The following is a 16,891-nucleotide window of genomic DNA, read 5'->3' on the forward strand; positions in this document are numbered from 1 at the left end:
CTTTAAAAAGGTGAGCGAAATGCATTTAAGCATGTAGATGGAGTAAACTAGTTTTAAAGTACCTGATATTGTTCATTCTACTAATTTTTTATGCAAAGTAAAATGATTTTAAATTAGTTTCTCTTGAGAGAATAAAGTTATAAATAAATCTTACAACCAAATGGTGAGTTATAACAATCTACTGAATGAAGAAATCTGTTCAGTGAAGTTCGTTAATCAAGCAGTAAAGTGGTCTTCACCAAAATATTAAAGTTCCTAAAGAAATTTGCTCCTGTAGTAAGAGAGCAAACAGACAGAAGAGGTGCAAATAAAACCTGCTTTCTCTCACCACATCTTCCCTTTTCCTGGAGAGGATAACATGTTACCCAGATTTCCCTAAATGTAACATTCGTCATTAACATGCCAAGAAACTTTTAATTTAAAATGACAGCACCTTTTTTTATATGGCTTTTCTCAGAAATACACATGCCAATCTTGGACAGAGAAAAAATTTGCATTACCGGAGGACACAAACTGGACACTGATATCCATCTCTGTCTCTGGGAAGACCAACTGATCTCTCCTAAATTCAGATATCCAAGCAACAAACACCAGTGCCTCACCTAGCTGAGAGCTCCTTTGGTAAGGAGGGAAATAGATACTTTTAGAGCATGACTTGGTAGTTACTTCAGTATGAGATGAAGAGCACCTTAGAAGGTCTTGTTTCTTTTCATTGACCACAAAGAAGCTCTAGGTGGTAAACTCAAACATACATGTCCCCACTGCAGACGTCCACAGTTAGTCACTGATGTCCATAGTAGGGGAACTGGGCCATGAATCCCTGGGGAAAGCTGAAAAACTAAATAAATTACTTTTTACACTCTTATGAGCCTAGAAATGGGTAAACAGCAGTTACTGGGCCTCTCCTTCTGCCATATCTTGCTTTGTACTTCAAGGTCCATACCTTGTGAACATAAGCATACTTTTGTGTAGTCCACTGATTGCAAAGTTAAAAGTGCATGTATACACATCTTAGCATGATTAAGTCCTACATTCAAGTTATTTCAATATTCTTATGGCAATTGAGTTACAGATAATGACCACTAAACAGAAGCCACTGCAGCTTCTGTTGAAAGGCTAAAATAAGGATTGGGAGACAAGGTACATACTGTAAAGAGCTTTTCTCTAGTCTCTGTTTATCTTTTCCCATGTAATTTCTATCATCTGTCTTAGTAAAGTTAATCTAAATAGCTGTAAAACCAGATTAAACCTCCTATATGGACACCGTTATTCAGAAAAAACAAGGCTAAATTCAATTTAAGTTACTTCTAAAGTCCAAAGGGAAACAAATTATAGTGACTGAAAGTAACTTTCATTTTGCATAATAGTTTCCACTGGCATGGGGGATTAATGTAACTTCAATAATCAATTTCAAAATCACTATATTTAATTCAGATCATTTTCCCTCAGCATCAAATCTAGACAGGCTCTAAATAGCAGTTATTTGCTATAGTGCGTAAACCTTTAGGAATAGATTAAGAATACTCTTTAAAAAATAAAAAAGAGTCAACTTCAGTTACCAGAGAACCACAAGATGAAGTATAGCAGTTCTCAATCAGCCATTAATGATGGTCAGTACCATCAGGCACCCTATGCTTTAACAGCAATCTGCTGACACAATGCACTGTCAAGCAATAACATAGTGGTGGAAAACATAATTTTTAAAGCAGCATGATCACAGTGAATTTGAATGACCTGACTTTGCAGGGCTTGAAAAGGCCAGTTTTCTGAGCTCCACTCCAAACACATCTTATCTTGTAAGTCACAGATTAGACTTTGATACCATCTTAGGTTTCAGAACAGCTTTCATGTTCTGAAACTGTTGTCACAGACATGGGACTGAACTGTTACTTTGGCAGGATATCATTCTTTTCACCAGCACTGTGACATATGGGGGTGGAGGAGGAGGAGAGATGGGAGGGAAAGGTAGTTGTTTTGCATCCCTACTCTGCGCTCTCTCACTTTTTTCACACAGTCATCCATTGCAATCCCTCATTGAATAAGCTTGGCAAGCTCAGGGGCCAGATGTCAAAACCTGGCTTTGACTGTAACTCTTCAGCACTGACGTTTGGCTGTGCCATTGCCTTATTCATGGGCAGTCTTTGCTTATAAAATAGTAAAGCTATTGAGATAGCATCATTATCTATCTGCATTCAAATCAATAATTTACAAATTCCAAGAAATGGCCAAGAATCTGTAACTCTATCTTTTATATATATATATATATATATATATATATATATATATATATATATAAAGATGGATCAAACATTATGTAGTTAATTGATTTCTTCCTTAGTAATCTAAAATCACTAATCCTGTTATTGAATCGAAATACCTCAATCTGTAAGGAAATTGGAGAGCTCAGCCTGGGCTGCTTTTGTGTTTGTAAATCTGTTGTGGATGCCTGTAAACAGTAAGGAAATGTCACAATGATTTGTGCATGAATAGGGTCAGGTTCAGAGATGGCTACATACCAAAGCTAATTATAAAACAAAACCTTGGAGGATCCGAAAGCATTTCTCTGAAGTGCTGCTCTATTTGACAGCTGCAGACATGCACCATCAATTGCCACCTTCTGTGGCGAGTCTCAGTTTTCTTATATAAATGCTTCAGCATGAAGAGGGGTAGCTAAGCTGGGCCCATAATAAAAGCATTTGAAGTTGGATTCCCTTTGTGGAAAGAGCAATCTATGCATTTGAGATGTGTCTATGGAGCTATATTGTTGCCCAGTGATGGGGGAGGGATGTGTGAGATGTGTCATCATTTCAGCTCTTATGAAAGAAAAATGAAAGGTATTAGTTGGAGGAAAAAATGCCATTATTGTCAAGAAGGATGAAGATTACAAGGGAAAAAAAAAGGCAACTGAAAGAAAATTCATTACAGTATTGTTTTTAAATATTCATTTCTATGAACTAAAGCTACTGTTCTTTTTTATTGACTAAGGTGCTTCACATTAATATTGGAAACCTCTATATGGAATTTCCTACATTTTAATTATTTCTTGCTCTGCCTGGGATATTAATGTTGTGGTTATCTTTGAAAGAGTATTACCATTGCTGATTTATGCAAAATTCAACCAGTTCTATGACTCTATCAGTTTGAATTAAAACAAGCAACAAAGGAAGTATACTGCTATCATGATGCTGTAGATCATCATAATTTTCAGTAGTTGGTGTGATTAGTGTACTTGAAGCATTACCTTCGGTCAATGTTCTGGAACTCTTCCTTTCCTCCAGCAGCAAATCACTGAGGGAGAAATTCTTGGAGATTTGGTTCCATGGACTTAGATTTAGGACTATAATAATCCCATAAAGTACTGTGTTTCATCTGCCACATTTTGTTTAGATTCAGCATTCAGGCCAATGCATTTATAGTTTGTTAATAGCTGAGCTGGCCAGAGAGTGTGTTTAATAGATACAATTTTCTGATTGTGTTAAGCTCTGTATGATTCATCTCCTGGTACTCTGTTCTACTGGATTTAATCATAAAGTATTTGTACCCACTGAAACTGCATGTATTGGGTTTGCATGGCAAAGTTTTTCTTCAGGAGTGGCTTCTGTGAGTATATGTCAGAAGCTTCCCCCTTGTCCGACAGAGCAAATGCCAGTTGGCTGCAAGACTGACCCACCACTGACCAAGGCCAAGCCCATCACTGATAGCAGTAGCATATCTGGGGTAACAGATTTTCGAAGGGGGAAAAAACACCTGCACAACATCAGCTGCAGCTGGAGAGAGAAGTGAGAGTATGTAAGAGGAACAGACCTGCAGACAGCAAGGTCAGTGAAGAAGGAGGAGGAGGAGGTGCTCCAGGCTCCAGAGCAGAGATTCCCCTGCAGCCCATGTGTTAGGAGCAGGTTCTTTAAATTACTAGAGAGATGCCTCTGCCCTAATTAGGGTGCAAATGAGACCCTATGCTGAAATCATTAGGACAGATTTTTATTTAACAATAAATGTGAGGTAGAGAAAGATGGAAAGAAATAGGAAAAAGAGAGGGGGGAGAGAAAGAGAGTGACAGAGAGGTAGAGCAAACAGAAAAAATATCACCATTCCTTGGATTCTGATGGTGTCCTGTTGATTTTCTTTTTGTCATTTTCTCGGTGGTGAGAGTCCCTTCACACTTGAGGATTCATTCTTCTCCTGAAACAACTGGACAATAGTACCACCTTATCTCAGGTTCCTATCACAGTCCAAATTAGCAGGCATATTCAGGGAGGGATGGGCTTTGGTGAGCAGTTGCTTCTTTTCAGTTTTTTACAGTGGAGAAAAGTCCTTCAATGATTTTTACGATGTTTAAGCATAAACCATTTCAATGTCTCACATCATGGTGCAGATCAGATGAAGCAGTCCGCCCCTCTGCAGCCCATAGAGGCCACGGTGGAGCAGATATCCACCTACAGACCCTGGAGGACCCTACCCCAGAGCAGGTGGCCTGAAGGAGACTGTGAAGGCCCAAGGGAAGCTGGAGCAAGCTCCTGGCAGGACCTGTGGCCTTGCAGAGAGAGGAGCCCATGCTGGAGCAGGTTAGCTGGTAGGACTTGTGACCCCATGGGGACCTATGATGGAGCAATCTGTTCCTAAAGGACTGCACCCTGTGGAAGGGACCCACTCTGAAGCACTTTGTGAAGTACTACACCCTGTGGGAAGGACTCATGTTGTAGATATTCATGGAGGACTCCTGTGGGAGAGATCCCACAATGAATCAGGGAAAGAGTATGAGGAGTCCTGCCCCTGAGGAGGAAGGAGCAGCAGAGACACTGGGCGCAGACCCCCTTCCCAGTCCCCCTGTGTTGCTGAGGGAGGAGAAGGTAGAGAATTCAGGAGTGAAGTTAAGCCCAGGAAGAAGGGAAGGGTTGGGGTAAAATGCTTTTTAAGATTTTTTTTATTTCTCATTATCCTACTCTGCATTGATTGGTAATGAGTAATTTCCCCAAGTTGTACCTGTTTTGCCCATGACAGTAATTGGTAAGTGATCTCTCCCTGCCCTTGTCTTGACCCACGAGCTTTTTGTTTTATTTTTCTCTCCCCTGCCCAGCTAAGATGGGAGTGACAGAGTGACTTTGGTGGGCACCTGACATCCAGCCAGGATCAACCCACCACACCAAGTTACTGCAGCTGTTTAATAGACTGGTTTCTCTCGATGATTTAAGACATCTTGGGGTCAGAGGGTCTCACAGTGAATCCCAAAGATCTTATTTCTCTAATTTGGCTACGGTTCTTTCAAATCTCCTCTAGAGCTGGTAGCTCTTTCCTAAACCTATTTCAGAACCAATCAGATCTTGCCTTCCTGGTCAACAAGGGGTTCTGCTTTCCAAGACAAGAGCACAGACCATGATACCTGATCATACTGGCAGCTTTGCTTTAGTCTACCCAAAATATCAGCTACTTCACTGTATTAAGCTGGAATCATGGAATATTTGCTCTGATCTAACTTGTCAGGGAGCCTATGGCTACCACGCAATATTTGCCATTTGGTGCCCAGAACTGGAACATTTTTGGGAGGGAGACAGAGGCTGCAGAGGCAGCAGCTGGGGGAAAAACTAAAAAAAACAAACCTGTTGACAACATTCAGCAGATGCTTTTCATTTGTAAAAAAACCATTTCTCTCTTCTCTTCCTTGCTGTAGTCAGTACCAGTGGAAGCCACATGAAAGCTGTAGAATAAAGACGACATCAGAGCCATGATGCCAAGGGACAAAGTGAGGAAATTTGTTTTATTTTTTTTTTCTTACTGTCCCAGTGTGAATAAATGAGAGACATACTGAAATACTCTACAGCAAATCTCATTCTAGGTTTCCCCCACAGGAAATGTATATCCTTTTCTTAGAAAAGGATAATGAGACTGTATTTGCCATCAGTGATGACCCACCCCATGGGAAATATGCCTTCTCCTCAGTCCTGTTTTTGCTCCACACTACAGCTACTGATGTACCCAGCTGTGAAAATGTTGATTACAAGCATGAGTTAAAAATCCAGGTTTCTGTACAGTATCTAGGAAATCTAAGCAGCTTAAAAAAGGAGTCACAGAAGTCAGCACACTGTGTGAAGTACATCCAGTTCAGCTAGAAGAAAATAAAGAAACAGTGCCTAAAATCTTGTCCTCTTGTCTTAGAGGTATGAACTTGAATTTTTAACTTACTCAGTTGAGAATTGTTTTTACAGTCTAAAATCATAATGAAAACCATTAAAATATGATTACTGAGTCATATAAGACATATAACTGTTTTGACATATAAGACAAAGCAGCACTGTTCACTTTTTGTACAGAATTGAATGAAATACAGACTCTGCTTAGCAAGAGAATGGCCTAGGTCCTCTACATCCTGGGAATGTTCAAACTCATCATTCCAGGAAAGAATCCAATTCCTGGGATAGCACTACTTTCTACATCGAGTTCTGAAACCAGGGAAATAACAAGGAGAAACAAGAAATTTGTTCATCCAGGCTTCTGCAGCCTCAGGCAGCCTGAAGACTCTCTGGTATCAGAGGGGATATAACAGAGTTCCCTCAAGGCAAAAAATAGCTTGGGCCCAGGTCTCTGGCTCCATGGGTGGATATCAGAATCTAAACTGTTGCATAAAAGGAATTCTGTTATCCACTGGAGCTTTTGTTATCCACTTGAATGAGTTTTGGTTCTTCAGAATACTTACAGTATCATATGTTCAGGAATATGTTTTGAAGCCAGAGAGAATAAAGGTGTTTCCCTGCAGCATTAGCTTTAGTTGCCATCTGAAGATAGAAAAGTGTTTTGACTATGGCCTTCTTAGTGTTTCTAGCTCTAAACACTGCCTTGCTCAGTGTGAGGTTTTTGAGTCCCCAGACACCATCGGGCGTATGCACAGAATATGTTACTAGGCCTTTCAACTTCCATTCTAGGACAAAAACATTGTGCCTCTTCTCTCCTACACCTTCTCTTCTCACTAGAGGATAAGTCAAATGATAACATACTGCTCTGGAATTATGGACAGAGAGTGGCTGTTTCCACATTTCTCCCTTGGGCAGCTGCAACTAAGGCTCTGGGCACTTTGAACAAGATGGCTTGCTGGGTAGCGAAGCAAGTCAACAGAACTTCACAGATATTGTACCATCTTGCCACTGACATGGATTCTGCCTGACATGCGACTTTACAAAATAGAGCAGCTGTGGACTTTTTACTTCTAGTCCACAGATACAGGTGTCAAGACTTTGAAGGGATGTACTGTATGAATCTGTCAGACCACTCTAAGTCCATTTATAGAAGCATTGCGGAGTTGCAGGCAGCAACTCAGAAGATCAAAGAAAGCACTGGGTTTTTCGGCTTAGAGGACTGGTTTGGCAGATGGGGAATACCTAGTTGGTTAACCTCACTTTTCAAAACGGGATACTTAGTAGTGTTGATGGTTGTAGTTGTGTTACTAATGCTGCCGTGTCTGGTATCGTTCCTGCAAAGGGCCCTGCAGGATACGATACTGGCAGTCTTTGTTGCACAACTACAGACAGAGAGAACTGTGGGGGGAAATGGCAGGTCCATAGAACCCCCGGGATCCCTAGAACTTGAAGAGTTTGAAGTGTTACAGGGTGTGAGGCCTTTCCCATGAGAAAAGTGAGGCTAATTGGATGTTCCCATGGACACAGCCTTGAGTCTTAAGGAGTGCAAGGACAAAACTGTTGACTATGTGCAGGTGTTACATTCCTAAATGTTTTTGCAAGAATATGTTTATATTATGTGTGTGAGAAAGTAGAAGTGAGCGAACTCAATATAGCCTGCCTGCTATGCTCAGCAGGCAGACACCCCTTGTCTCATCACTCCGTGTGTGTGTGTGTGTGTCTTCTTTTCTTCACAGACCAAGACCTACCGACAGATACCCGATGACAGTCAAATGCTTTCTTATATCACAGATTGTTTACAAAAGCACTTTCGCATTTTCTGTACTGACAGGGAAATTTGTTGAGGTAACCTAGAAAAAAAACTATCTGAAGACATGGAACAAAAAAGGTAGGACATGATGAAAACATGTAAAGAGACCACAAAAAACTACTAGTTCAACAACTATTATCATTAATGAAGTGTGGTGTTGGTGAATCACTGAAGAAGCCACCACAGCTATCTGGAGTTAAAATTACTGTCTTTCATGAAACCCCCCACATGTATGTACACCAGGAACATATTTGCTGATAGCTACTGAAAAGTTTTAGCTGTCTGAAATCTTCTGGATGCGCTCCATTCAAACAAGTATCTGAAGTAATCTAAAACATTTTACTCTTCTGCTTGATCATCATTACAGAGTTTTATGGTACAATTTCCTTGACAGAACTGCGAGTTACCTTCCTCTGTGTACAGCACTTACAAGGAACAATTTACCACCTTGTCATTAGGCAGATTATTGTTATTCCTATACCACCCCATAGCACTGTGACCAATCCTAGAGAGTGTGCTTATACCACCTGGGAGTATGTAGGTTGGCATTCTCTCCTTATCAGTGTTAAGAAACACCAAGCATTTTTTCCAATTACACTGTGGGTGATAGTATCTACCTTCTGCTGGCTGAGATCACACGATATTGACCCTGAAAAGTTGAATAATGGCTTCAGCACTAATTATTTAATGAAGGAACATACGTACTTTTGTCATCAAGACGGGTATCCTCAGTGCTGATGCTGAGGGCATCCCAAGTACTGTCAGAATATCTGTACTATTTGCAGGTTCTAGACACTTTTCTTGGCACAGCAAGAGAGGAGCCTCTGGATCATTCTCCTCCAGTCTGATACCACTGTGGACAGTAAGGCACACTGACAGTGGGGAAATGTTTTCAGTGCAGCACAAGGTATACCATATAAAGGCAAGATTCAATACACTCTGTAAGGCAAGTGATCAGTCCTTTAATCCTTGCCCACGGTATTGGCTCTGTCTTAGTCCCATACAGCTCATGGCTGGACACCTCTGCCAACCTGGCCTATTAGGGTGACCATGCCAGGCTACTGCTTTGGACCATAAGTACAGTTGACCTGTTCTGGTCCCCATGAAAAAGGGGCAAAGAATGAGTGAGAGCATGTAGGAAGTTGAAAAGCTTCTACAGTTTTGCATTTGATTTCTGTGAAGCTTTTTGTTTATAATGAAACAGGCCTTAAAAAAAGAGAATGCAATAAACAGCAAAATGTTATGCTTGAGGTTTCAATCAAATCCCTTCCAAAGCAACCACCCAGAGAACCTACTGATTCCTCTCCTTGCATAGCTCCTACCATGGGTTTTGTGCTAGATATGAACCAGTAGCAAAGAGTGTCCTCCTGGACCTGGGCAAGAAGTTGAGGTTAGGGCTGCTGGAGCCACTATGTACACATTACATGTCTTCTAGTGCTCTCTGGACTTTAGCCTCGTCATTTACTGCTTTAAGATCAAGGACTAGGGGAAGTCTGAAAGCAGAAGCTACTGATGGTTTTTCCAAGAGAAACAGCCTTTAATTATAAAGGTTACAATGTGTCTATGAAGGCAGAAGAGGATGAGTATGTAAGGGATGGAGAGATCACATGGAGACCTCTGTGTGGCCAGGGAGTACTGGGTTGAAACCATGTACATACTTCAGATCATCTCATACTACTGAGCAGCGAGTGTGTTTCAGATGACAACTTCCAAACATGCAACATCTTGCAAGCAGATGAGAATTGGGTATGAAGTCCAGCTGTGCTCCAATGGGACAACATATACACACCTTCAGAGACTTGTGCTTTAAATTTGAAGTTTTAAAAAGAAGAAGTAACTTTAAGTAGTTTCCTATTCAAAAGCTAGATGGGTAGAATTCCTGCCCAAGGAAGAGGAGTGAGAAAAGTCTTCTTGGGCATATGAACTTAAAAACTCATCAAAGAAGGTTACATATGAATGACTGCTCAGCAATATGCAAACTATTATTTACTCAGTTGTCAAACTGATTCATTAAATATGTTTTGAAGTCTAATCATGTATAAAGCATATTGTGCATTTGTGTATATGTATGTATACATATAGATGTACAAAAAATATTTATGAATATTACATATGTTCACATATGGTATATGAATGAAAAATTATTTATCTTTCAGTTCAATTTTACATGATTTTAAATTCCAGGTTATCATATTATTGCTTGAAAATACATAAGACCACCTTTTAAATACATAACAACACTTTTGTTTCTTCATTTGAATGATGTGCCATTTGTAAACTCCAAATCAAATTTTAATTTAATCTACTCCAATATCTGGGGTAAAAACCACAACCTTAGAGACAAAACACATCTTCTGAGTTCCAATATTTTGTGTTACAGATGTGTCGTGGGCAATACGGTTCCTCTGCAACATGAACCCTAAAAAGGTGAATTGAGATATCAGTTAAAATACAGTAGTTCCTTTGTACACAGTGAAGGAAAATTCAGTTTATTCTAACATGACTTCAGAATAAGAAACTGAAATTTCATTTCAAACTACATTTTCTCTTTTAAACTTGCATGGTACAGAGAAGAATACTGATCTTATTTTAAGGCTCTACTTTCAGCACTTTACAATAAACATTTTAAAAGATGTTGCACTTTATCTTTTTCTTAAAAAAAAAAAAATCCCAAAAGGCTGTTGATGGATTGAGTAACAATAGGATTCATTAACATTCCTAAGAGATTCTTGAAGAATCACAAGACATCCAATGCTTTCAATCTGTGCACAGTACCTCTTAAGATGATAGCTTACTACATTATGTCAACATGTCAATGAGAAATATGAGGCTATTGCAGAAAGTGTGATTGAAGAATAATCCAAGAAGATGGAAATTATTCTAGGAAGAAAAGACTCCCTGAGGAGCTAGTTAAAACCCTGAATGAGAATGCTCTTCACTGAGGGTATATTTTCCAAATGCAGTGCAGGAGGAAGCATTTAGGTCCAATCAGCTTCATGAGACACAGATTTGAGCAGTACCAGAGCCTGTTTTTACAGCCTGTCAGCAGACGGACAGCACCCATCCCTAAGGAAGGCAGTGCATTTACACATCACCTCAAGATTACAGTCATACAGATACTGCTGTCTGTTTACTTGGGCCTCTGAGTTTGTCAGAAACATTTGTGCTCCCAATAGGCTTCTGAGGCAACAGTGCCTTACTGTACCACACTGCTCCCTTCAGTCATGTCTGATCTCAGTGCAGAACAGCCTGGGAATCAGAAAGAGTATTTACCAAAAAATGGTGTCCCAGGAACCACCTAAGAAAACATGCAAATATGAAATAACCAGTAAGGAAGCAGGGTTATTATAGCAGTCCATAGCTATTTAAAAGTCAGAGTGAACAAAGCTAATGCTGAAGGAGACTAATTATGTTTATCTATGGACCTTGATGACTAAGAACTAAACAGACCGAATAAAGTAAATGGAACCTCTCTACTGGCTCAACAGTCTTCTTTCCTATCGTTCTAGGTTTCCCACTTGTATCTTCCCCAGTCAGAAATCCCTTTTTTTGGAATGTACATATCTTAGTGTTCCTATTCACATCTCCCAAGGACCCTTCACATTTCACAAAGACTTAGCACTCCAGTCAAATTGCTGAGATAAATCTTTGCTGTAGGCGCTTGCATAAGCAAGAAGTCAAACAAAATACATTTTGATCCATCATTGATCAGAGAATGTTTTTCAAGGGTCAGCTCATGTTAGAATCCTTGTTCGACTGCAATCTTCAAAAAACTAAGTGGTCTACTTGGCTAATTTGACTTCCTTGGCTAGATCCTTTGAGAAGAGGTACAGTCACCTTCCACACATAGAATTTTCTAAAACTACAAAAAAATTTAGGAGTACATTCCTAGTTCTTCAATTTTATGTGAGGATTGAATCTCAGCCATTTCCCATTCACAGTTATTTCCCCACTTCCCCAACATTTTTGCTAGCTCAGTATTTTCTGGTAGAGACCCCTTCCCTAGGCTCGGTCTTCCAGAAACTTACTCCCTCCAGCAATGACCACCAGGTCACCTAAACCAAATGGAAACCTGAAACCATTTACCAGCCTGGATACGAATAACCAAAAATATCATGGGGATAACACCTAAAGGGCAAATACACTCCTTGAAAAAGCAAGTTAGATCTTGGAGCAATTCTAGGAATATCTGTCCAACACTTGAAATATAAAATGCCCCAAAATCCTCTTGCCAGGGCACTTCTTCATTTTTCAAAATTAGCTGCACTTTGACAACTTGAACCTGTAACTCAAAGATCATTAACCTACTTCCTCCACATTTCTGCTGGAAATTAATAGAAAGATGTCTTCCAGTATCTTACATATGTATGACTACTAAAATAAGGTTTCACTCCTCAGCTGAGACTCTTCTTGCCAGATTATAGCTCAGACATATTTTTTTACAGTTCAAGATGTAAGCATATCTGAAAACTATGGGTTTAGTGCCAACAATAGATTGACTTTTAATGAGAATAGCATTTACCAACATCCCAGTAACTCACTTATCACATACTGTCATTAATGTACCAATAATTGTAAATTACTTCTGCCTACAGAAGCTCTTCTCACAGGGTCCTGTGAAGTCAGCATCTTTGCCTTTATGTAGACTGTAGCATCTTGCTTGGCTAGTGAATGTAATGTGTCATTTATTTTTACTGCCTCATTTGTACATTGTTCCCATTTCTTTCAGAAGCTATATTCTGCTTTCCATGACCAAGCTATCCATCTTTATAAAGGGATGAAAATCATTTTAAAGGATGAGTGCTAAATTCTGTACTTTATTGAGGCAGAAATGCAGGCTGCACATTGTATTCTAAAAAGCAAACAAAAGAACAAATTGAAGAACGAAAAGATTTTAAAAGAGCTGTTCAACAGATAAGACAACTCACTATATCAAAACCACTGGGATTATTAAAGGTACATATAGCTTCACTCTCTCATCCACAGCTAGAAACTCCTTTTCTCAACTGTTTAGAGAGTGCAACACTCAGGAGCTCCCCAACTTCTCATGGAAGTGCTTAGGTGTGACAATAATCAAATAAAAATGGAAAGAGAAAAATTATCAGTACAGAGTTCATGAGAAAGACTGTGCAAACAACAATTTCATTTTTTAAAGTATGTCAGGAAAAAGAAGAATGCAAAGTCTTCTGAACAGCCACAGGTAAATGTGCTTGCCATCTTTGTATTGCATCAATCAGGAACGAAGTCAGATTTTTTTTAGAACTGAGGCTCAAAGACAAAGCCTTGGGAAGAGGAGGAAAATATATTATTCTACACTTTCCTCTGAACTTTCTATGCCTGTTAGATTTTTTTTAGAGTTTCTTTGTAAAATTAATTTCATTAAATAAATAGCAACAATAGTAATGCAGAGATGACCAATCACGAGACAAAAACTCTATAAATATGCCAGTGATAATTGCATAAAACTCTCAGCAAGCAACCAATCACCTCTATGATTTTCCTCAAAAAGGAATAATAAAAAATTTAAATAATCAAAGTGTGTTTTCCATATCACATCTTCTCATAGAAGCATTGCATCCACAGCAAGCATTGCATCCACAGCCTGGAAGCAAACAGTAGATAGAGTTAAATTACCATTTATTTTAGATAGCTTTACTTGGCCTCAATCTAGGTTTTTAGGGAAAAACTGGAGGGGAAAACACAACCATTACAGAGGAATTATAGTAATTTGCAAACAGAAAATTGGGTCAAATCAGCTGATAAATTATTCATAATGAATTGTGCTTTAAGATTGTATTGGATAGATTTGAAAACACTGAAATTGAGATCAGAATTGCTGTTAAGGTAAAATTACTTCAGTGTGTTACTGAGAGCAGTTATAGTGTTTTACTTTACGAAATATCACACTGACATTTATTTATTCATTAGGGTTACCTGCATTACACAATGATCCATCCATCGAGAAAACTCTAAGCATAAAATGACATAAAGAGAATGTGCATTGCATTAATAGCTAGCATTTAAGAAGAGCTAACATCAGAGAAATCCTGACTAAAAATATCCACTAGTACTAGAAAATTACACTACAGGTTTGAGTTTCCCCAGTGATAGGAAGGGTGCAGGGCAGTTTGGCAGGCACAGAAGCTGAATGCAAGATGCATCTGTCTTTAGAGCTGATTCATCCTTTCTGCTGGCACAATCTGTTTTCCTCAGCACGCAAACATTTAATCCAGCCCCCTGGGGATGTTTATGCTGATAAATAAAATGGGCTCTATTTTGACCTCACTAACTAACTGTCTCTCATTCTCATCCACTCTCAGTTGTACTCTAGGCCTAGGCATGGTAGGCACAAGTCTGTTAGGTCTCCTGCTTTATTTAGAGGTATAGCTGTGGAAGAGGTCTCCATTGGTTTCCCCTTTGCACCTGCCTTTCCCCATCCTACAGTGGAGACCTGTAAGGGAGGAAACCTAGGCCAAACATTTTGGGTACCTGATCACAGTAGTGTCTATAGAACAAGAACTTAGGCAAGGACTGGGTACTAGAGCCCTGCAGTAGCACCCTGCCATAGGAACTCATCCTACCATAGGAACTCATCCTCCAACAGCATCTTTCTGGATCCCAGCAGGGAAGTATGAATTTGGATAAGATGTGCTTTTTATTGGAGAGCTGCTTTATTTTTTTCTAATTTATTTTTGGCTACTGCTTTGGTTTGACAAGTATGTTGTGGGGAATTCTCCTTCTTTCGAGACAAAATTGTCCTTGACAGAACTTCACTGATTGGAGCAGTTACCTCAGGGATGAATCTGGCCAATTATCTTTCAATTTGAATAAACATCACTTAGTTGCTTTAGCATCATCTGCTCAGATAATCAATACACATAGTAGACATACAGAAATGAAGGCAAATCCATTGCATAGCTCCACTGAACACAACTGAGGGGATATGCTATAACATAGGCAAGACTACAGAAGTCCTACAGCTTGAAAATGTATAGTATGCCTGTCTCAGCAAAGGACTGTTCCTGGCTTTGATCATGCATATGCCCCTCAGAACCCTTTCTAAATGATCACAGCTCCCACTCTTGTTTTTTTCAGTACTATTGGTTCAAAAGATAAGTACCTTTAGTACTTAATAGTGTGCAGGATAACACAGCATTAGAAAGATGACCTTTTTATTCTTCTCCACAAGTTACATGAAGTGCTTGTAAAACATGCTGAGCATTGCTCTCTGGGCTACTGAGTGGCAGAGAAATTATAGCAGCTGAAAGAAAAAGGTGCAGGTTAGGTAACTATTTTAAGAGAACTTTTTTCAGGTTTTTCTAGAAGAAGCTGACATTTTATTTATTGTACATTTGGAAAAAGTGGTACATTGAATCTTCCTCACTTCATGCATCAGTTGAGGGGAGGGAGAGATTCTGCTTCAGAAACATGCTTTGTTTTGTAAATATTAAAAATTTGCATAACATTTTTGCATACCTTCATTACATACCACAGGCTGAACTCTACTCTAGAAATATTACCTGCTCTTATATCCCCTGGCCACACATGGTTTGGGTCAGAGTGATTGCCTTTCATGGCCTTGGATGATATCTGTGACTGTCCAAAAGGATAGCACTCCAATACCTGGCTGCCCAGGGATCAGTGCTGAATACCTTTATCTCTCTCTTGCTGCAGTAACCACGGTCTTTTTTTTTTTTTTTTAATAAATAAAAAATAACCCGCTCTGTTAGAGCTGATACCTGCAGACACACATGAGGGTAGATGCAAATTATCCACTGATGTGTCTGGAAGGTCCAAACCCATGTAATTCGTAGCTAGATCACAAAAGACAGACAAACCTGTGGCTAAAAGAATCGAAATGAATACAGAGAAGTCTTACCTATCTTGCCCTCTAACATCTTCCAGAACTTCTTCATGAGGACCCAGGACATACTAGTTCTCCAAAACTCCATCTTTGCCTATCTTTGAAGCTTTGGTCCAGGATAGAGGTTAAAAAAAAACAAAAACAGAGATGTCACAGGTAGACTTACAAACAGCTAAATGTTCTTTTACTCATGGGAACAGTCCGGGAATAGCTGTTTGATGTGGATGTAGGCAGACATGCACTGAATAGTCACAACTATGTTACCCTCTCAGCAGAAATAGCTATAGTTCTCAGTCAGTAGTTCAGACTATCACTTCTGCCTGCTAAAGCTGCTATGGTCATGTGAGACTCCCAAGCATTTTAAGTGAAGTTCAGCATTAGGTCATCAAAGTGGATCCAAGTGTTGCATTGAACCTGTTCTTTTCTCCCCTCACAGGCTGTCCTGTTCCTTGTGGATAAAGAATAGGGAAGATGGAAAGTAGCAGTACATCCTCCTGGGAATTTTGCCTCCCTACCACCTCCCTTCAAGCTTAAAATCTCACACAAATGGTCCCAAAATAACTGTATTTCTCAAGGGATATAGTCCTTGAAAAAAGAATCAATTACCCTTGTTAGAGTCAATGTGGACTGAAATAACCGTCTAACTTCTTGTCAGATGTTGTGGGTGTATGTGGTTTTTCCCCCCTTGGAGCCTATGATGGATGGCTCCAGGGCAGGCTTCCTGGTGTGGACCAAGGAGGAGAGCCAATTAGAAGTTTTAGTAACTCCTCTCTGCCAACATATTTAAGAAAAAATTTGTTGCACAGAAGAAATTCCAGCCAGGGAAGAGCTGACCGAAGCTCCCAGGTGGCCCCACCTCCTCTCCTGCCACAGTGGGGGTGCGGCAGCAGGCCAGCCCAGGCTTCTCAGCACGCAGTGGCCCGGAGCAGGCAGCAGCAGCCCCTGTGAAGGGGTGGCCAGGGCTGGGACCAGGGCTCTGGCCGGGGGGTGCGACTCGGTGGGGGAGCGGCCCCGCAGCCCCCGGTGGGCCCACCCTGCAAGCAGCCCAGGAGAAACGTGGCTGCGGCGGCCAGGGCTGGGACCAGGGCCGGC

This window comes from Corapipo altera, unplaced genomic scaffold, assembly GCF_003945725.1.
Source record: "Corapipo altera isolate COAL_440 unplaced genomic scaffold, ASM394572v1 0, whole genome shotgun sequence".
In the NCBI taxonomy this organism is placed as follows: Eukaryota; Metazoa; Chordata; class Aves; order Passeriformes; family Pipridae; genus Corapipo; species Corapipo altera.